Source organism: Spea bombifrons, chromosome 1 (genome assembly GCF_027358695.1).
Source record: "Spea bombifrons isolate aSpeBom1 chromosome 1, aSpeBom1.2.pri, whole genome shotgun sequence".
Lineage (NCBI taxonomy): Eukaryota > Metazoa > Chordata > Amphibia > Anura > Pelobatidae > Spea > Spea bombifrons.
Window position 1 is genome coordinate 127798260 of NC_071087.1, and position 6974 is coordinate 127805233.

Here is a 6974-nt window from a genome sequence, read left to right on the forward strand (position 1 = left end):
TACTTGGTATTTAATTCTCAAAGAACAAAAGGGTTTGTTAGTAACTGTGACATAAATTCATATCTATAAGTCTATATGAGTTTGTTGCTGACAGCTGCATTTTGTCTTTGTTTTTTTCCAAATGATTTGTTGATGTCTTAGTGATCTGAAAATCAGCCTTTGTTGGGTTGGCTTGTGATGAGCTGGTGACTGAAGCATGATAATATAATCATGACAGGCAGCAAGGAAGAGGAAGCCACAAGTAGAAAATAATATACACACAGAAGGGAAGTAAAACTACACAGCATCATCATGCAAAATACATCTATATAAACTCTTCATTTTTATTGTGTACCCAAAAACCAAGGTTTTTTTTTGCATTTTAACATTGTTTCTTTAAGCATGATTATTCTTTGTAATTTTTGTGTACCCGCACAAATTATATATATATATATATATATATATATATATATATATATATATATACTCAATGGCCACTTTATTAGGTACACCTGTTTAATTGCTTGTTAACACAAATAGCTAATCAGTAAATCACATGGCAACAACTCAATGCATTTAGGCATGTAGACCTGGTCAAGACAACTTGGTGAAGTTCAAACCGAGCATCAGAATGGGGATGAAAGGGGATTTAAGTGACTTGGAACGTGGCATGTTTGTTGGTGCCAGACAGGCTGGTCTGAGTATTTCAGGAACTGCTGATCTACTGGGATTTTCATGCACAACCATCTCTAGGGTTTACAGAGAAATATCCAAAAAAGAGAAAATATCCAGTGAGAGGCGGTTTGTTTGGACGAAAATGCCTTGTTGATGTCAGAGGTCAGTGGAGAATGGGCAGACTGGTTCGTGATGACAGAAAGGCAACAGTAACTCCAATAACCACTCATTACAACCAAGGTAAGCAGAATACCATCTCTAAACGCACAACGTGTTGAACCTTGAAGCAGATGGGCTACAGCAGCAGAAGACCACACCGGGTGCCACTCCTGTCAGCTAAGAACTGGAAACTGAGGCTACAATTCGCACCGGCTCACCAAAATTGGACAATGGAAGACTGGAAGAACTTGCCTGGTCTGATGAGTCCCGATTCCAGCTGCGACATTCAGATGTCAGGGTCAGACTTTGCTGTAAACAGCATTTAAACATGGATCCATCCCTGCCTTGTATCCACGGTTCAGGTTGTTGGTGGTGTAATGGTATGGGGGACATTTTTTTGGCACACTTTTGGCTCCTTATTACCAACTGAATGTTTCCAGCAACTTGTAGAAAGTATGCCACAAAGCCAGTTCTGAAGGCAAAGGGGGTCCAACCCGGTACTAGCAAGGTATACCTAATAAAGTGGCTAGTTAGTGTACATATGTTATAAGGACAGATAGACCTTTCATTTGATACCATTTTCAGATGTATAGCCCAACATTATGTATGAATATATTTAAAAAAAATGTAGTGCTTTGGTGAGCTATAAGATCAAGCTGTCTGTTAAAAACATCTTAAATTCTGTGGTGGACTGAAAATGACTTAGGTTTCGGTTAGTTTAAAAATGTGGGGGAAGCCCGTCTGTACCAGCCAACGCTCACAATCAAGAGATACAAATATACATTCAGAAGTTTCAGCACTGACTGGATAGGTTGGCAGCAGCACATACATCTCTAAATGTCCATAATACTATGGCCGTGTGCCAAGAAACAAGGAAAAGTTTGGAGGAAATAGCAAGGAGGAAGAACAGCTGAATGAGCACTAAAGAGCCATCGAAAGAAAGCTCCCATCAATACTGAATTTTATTCTACTAGACAATGGTGAAGTAAGTGTTGCTTGGCAAAAGAACTTTTAGCACTAAATTTAGCCATACTTATTTCTTCTGCCCTAGATCTGTCAAATAGTTGTGCAACCTGAGGACCCAACAACTGTTAAAAAGCATACCAAAATAACACTGAAATTGTGCAATTTCAGCATAATCTTGTATTAACGGTGCTTGTGTGCAGCTCACCTGGGTTGCTGGGTACACATAATAGCCAATAATCCATGTGAATGGCACATTGTGTGCTAGAAACGTAAAATGGCATTGTGGGATTTCAGTGTTTTTCAGTGGCAGGATTACTACCGGATTCATCCAGTTATACGGGGCACACAAATGGCTTTTTCACATTTCACTTACAAGGTAAACATCAACAATTTAGACATTGCTTTATAGCTTGCAGATGCAAACTTTTTATTATAGTAGCATTGTAAAATAGTAGTTGTTGAATAAAGATACAACTCCATCAAGTTCAACCGCACTGTTGATCCAGATGAAGGTAAAAAACACCAAACATATTGGAATGATTTCCAATTGTGCCTCAAACATACTTCCTGGCTTCAAATGGCTGATTTCTCACTAGAAAAATTAGCAATAACTAATCATGTCCTAATAACCTATTATTTGCCCATATATTTTTTTATATATTTGCTAAAATATCACACAGCCATTATTTTCTTGTTTTTTTTGTTGCAAATAACCCTTTTCACTGCTTTAGGAAATAAATTCCTTCTGTCAAGTCTGAATGGATGACCTCATGGTACATACGGTAATAAGGTCCATCTTGCAAAACTACAACCTAGAGGATTCTTGTTAAAGATAAAGCTAATAAAATCTCAACATCATCACATTTCTACTTGTATATATATATCAGTTAAAGCATCCCTCTTTTTCTCTTTGAATGCTTCTTAATCGAGTCATATTCATATAAATCCTGGATTTGTACAAAACAATTCTAGATCTTTTCTGTATTGTATTATGCTAAGCACATGCCATCACTTCAATCATCAGGATGTTGAAATGCCTTCTATCCCTTCATTTCTCATGTAGTTGAGGGCGTACAGAAATGACAGAGGCAGACAGGAAACATTTTGCTGTTTTTATATCATGTATTTTCTTATAGCATTCCATCAAACAATGACATGATGTCAATGTGTCACTTTTCTCATTTCGAGTCTCTTAAATTACTTCTCATACTTGGAATTTATCACCCATCCACTTTTGTGTCTGGTGTCCCAGTTTCTCAGATTACTATCCGTTCACACAAAATCTGTCTCCGTGTCAGTAGATAGGAAAATGAAGAGGAACATGTTGCAGGAATGGATGGGCTGTTCAAGAGATTAGTTGAATACGTACATCCATGTCATGCACATATTTCACTTTATTCACAAAGATACCATAATGCAATTATGGTAGCAATTATGGAAAAGCAATTTCTAGGTTCTAAAAGGTTGATGAAATTCCTGTGAAGACCAAGACTGCTCACACTTCTTTTGTACATGCTATATACTAATATCGTATTATGATCTGTGTTGATAGAAGTAGATATCACATGATGAGTAGATTTATGCCTGCAGGTTTGACATTTTCACTAGAAAATGGAGGGCTTACAAGTAATGTGACGGTGTTATCAGTGTAACAATGTACATTCTACATATATGTGGCTGGAAAATCTCCAAGAATGGTCTGCTATGGTGGAGGGGCAGCAGGCCAATTGTCTCCCTCCACCCCATATCAGTTTTTCAGGGGTGAAAAATTGCTGTAAAGTAAGCATATATTCTGATATATACAAGTAGACATTTAATGTACATTACCATTATCTTTCATAAATAAACATGTTAGTTTATTTTTATCTTTTAACTAAATGCAAAGTTAGTGAAACAGAATAAAAATCTAAATCATATCAATATATGGTGTGACCACCATCTTTAAAACCACATCAATTCTTCTAGCACAAAGTTGTTTTTTTTCAGCAGATAGGTTGTCCAAACATCTTGGAGAACTAACCACAGATCTTCGGTGGATTTAGCCAGCCTCAGTTGTTTCTCTCTCTTTATGTAATCCCAGATAGACTTGATGATGTTGAGGTCATGGCTCTGTGTGGGTAATAACTTCCAGGACTACTTGTTCTTCTTTACGCTGAAGATAGTTCTTAATGGATGTATGTTTTCGTTGGCTGTGATGATGCACAATAAATCTAGGGCCAATCAGATGCCTCCCTGATGGCTCTGCAAGATGGATAAGTATCTGATTGTACCTCTTTGCATTGAGGAGACCATAAATTGTGACCAAATACCCAACTCAATTTGCATAAATGCACCCCATGCCCCAGTTCCTGTGTTTTCTTGAAAAGTTGAGACACTTGGCTCAGAGGTGTGGCTTTTTGGCTGCACGTCTTCCATGAAGTACTACTTCTAACCATACTGTTTTCTACCTATGCTGAGCTTATGGCATTGCTGGACATCTTTCGATTGTGAAGGCAAGTAATCATGATGTGTCCTTGCCCTATTCTTTGTGCATCTTCAAAAGAGCTTGAAACCCTGTCCGCCTTAACATTTCTGCCTGGGAGAGACCTTGCTGATCCAGTATAACTATTGTGTGTCTTGTTGCTCTGTTTACTCTTGCCATGGTATAATGTCTTTGACATTTTGATGTTGTTAGCAACCTCACCTTGTTAGTGAATTTAGCTGTTCCTCATCCAGTTTTATTCCTCATATGCAGCTGTTTCTGTTTCAGTTAATGAATGTGTTTCAGCCCACATATTAAATTGATGATCATTCGCACTTGTTTGGTATAATTGTTTAATCATACACCTAACGCTATGCCTACAAAATCCCTGTCTTTGTGCATGTTTACATAGAAGAAATGATGCTGTTTTAAAACTCTGGCAGACGCCAGACCTTTAATTATTCTAATAACTGGCCTTAAACTGCAGACAGATAAATATGAGGTATATGGCTAAATCTTGACACAAGACATTACGTTAGGTAGGAAAGACAACAAATATTTTAATTGTGAAATATAATGAATAAAATATGTCAATATTTTATAACTCCTTTAGTAGTTATTAAAAGGGACACTTCTCTACTCTACTCTACTATGCAATATGTATGAAAGCACATGCAGTGGAAGATATATATTAAAATACAAAAATATAGGCCTTATTCCCTAAATGTTATAATAGAAACACAGAAACTGATACTAGTATTTCAGTGATAGTAAGCAGTGTAAAGCTTATGCCCCTCTTACATGACAGGTGCATAGTCGAATGTGCCCCAGGATAACCGTACCCACAAACCAAACTTTCCCCAAAGAAGACACGCACACCTTTATCTTTTATTTAAAAGTCATTATCAAAACAGACCATCACAATTAAACAGTGATAACATATTTCCCCTTTATAAACAATGACAATGACGCCCCAATTATAAACATTAACTGTAAGAAAATTGGCACCAACACGTACCAGGTGCCTCCACATTAACCCATTGACCACTGTAGGGGCATACCAAGACACTCCTACACCACACCGAATAACTGAATAATAACCAATGTAGGCGCATACCGATACACCCCTACACCACCCAAATTAACCAAATAACCAATGCATGGGCATACCGAGACACCCCTACACCACCCCAGGTTCTGGGCCACAGGCCAGCTTGAAACCTAACAAACTAACTTGAACCAAGTCAAATTAGTAAAACCAAACCAAAACCCACTGTATCAAAACAATTATCCCCAACCATTCCCTGCCGCTGTGAAATGATGGGGTAGACACCTCCACAACTCACTATTAAAGGAAAGGAGGGTGGGACAACCCAGATTTGGGAAAAAATGTTAAGTGAGCCTCTTACAAAATGGCTCCCACTTATATACCCATAATGTTAGCCACACCCATAACAACATTGCACCAATTAATTTAAATTACTCCTTCATGCACACCCACTAGCTCTGTCAAGACCCACTCTACCAAGCCGTGCTGCTCCATGGGCTTCAGTACAATGCTGTAGTGTAGTGTTTGCTACTTATAAGAAGAAAAAAATATATTGGTAGTTTGACTGTGCTTCTAGAACAAGACATTAAGTGCCATTAGTCACCTTTTGGTCTGAAGCCAAATAATATAAGATAAAGGCAGCTTTGAGGAGTACATACTGATTAATTAAGCTAATGCCATCTCATTACTTTTTAACTTAATTATTGGAAGAATGAGAAAAACTTATGGGATTGTGGCCAACAATGTAAATTCCTACAAACGACATCAATAACAATCTCCTTTACCCAGTGTAAATGCATAAGATACCTCTACTCAGCTGGATGCAATATTTCCAAATTATAGATCATATATCTACATATTATATCTATAGCAATGTTCAATTAAATGTAACTGTTTTGACTTGTGGTCAGATTACAATGTACATTTTCCAGGTTAGTGGTCTTGCATTCTTCATCTGATAAACTGAGATTGTACCTGATCTACAAAGAGGCAAGAAATATATATTATATACATAAACACCCTGACTCTTTTCTATAATAACTGTTTAATGGCACTGGGCTCCTGGAGAGGCCTCCTCCTTACAGACTATGGGCCCTTACCTTGGAAAGGGTTGTTTCTGGGGAGGTAGGTAAAAGGGGTCCGTTGGAATTACTTCTTCCCCCAATTACAGAGTGCCACATTTCCCCAGTTACCAGAGACTCCCTGGTTTGGCTACTTCGTCCTATCAGGTTGTAATGGCACCAAAACATGGCAAACAAATGAAGAAATCTTAACAATATTTGTACGATTTTGCTGTTTGTTTTCGTTTCTTTCGTTGGGAGTCCTCCTTGTTCTCGGAGATTCGTATGATTGCAAGAAATTGGTAAATTTTGTTCAAAATGTACAAATCTGAATGCACAAGTCTATTTAAAGCGTTTGTAGATCTTTTGGAAGGATTTACAACTGGTGCATAAACAAGAAATAGGAGGAGGGCCCAAATCATGTTGGCTTCATTACAGATACCTCAAAACTGCCATATGGTTTCCTGATTAACGTCAAAGCTACCATAAATGAGTTCCAAATGAATTCAACAGCAGATAGGCTTAAATATTTAGCTATAAATACTATAAAAAAACACTGAACCATTTACTACAAAAAACACTAAAAATAAATGTATATGCATTATTTTATTTGCATCGTTGCAAT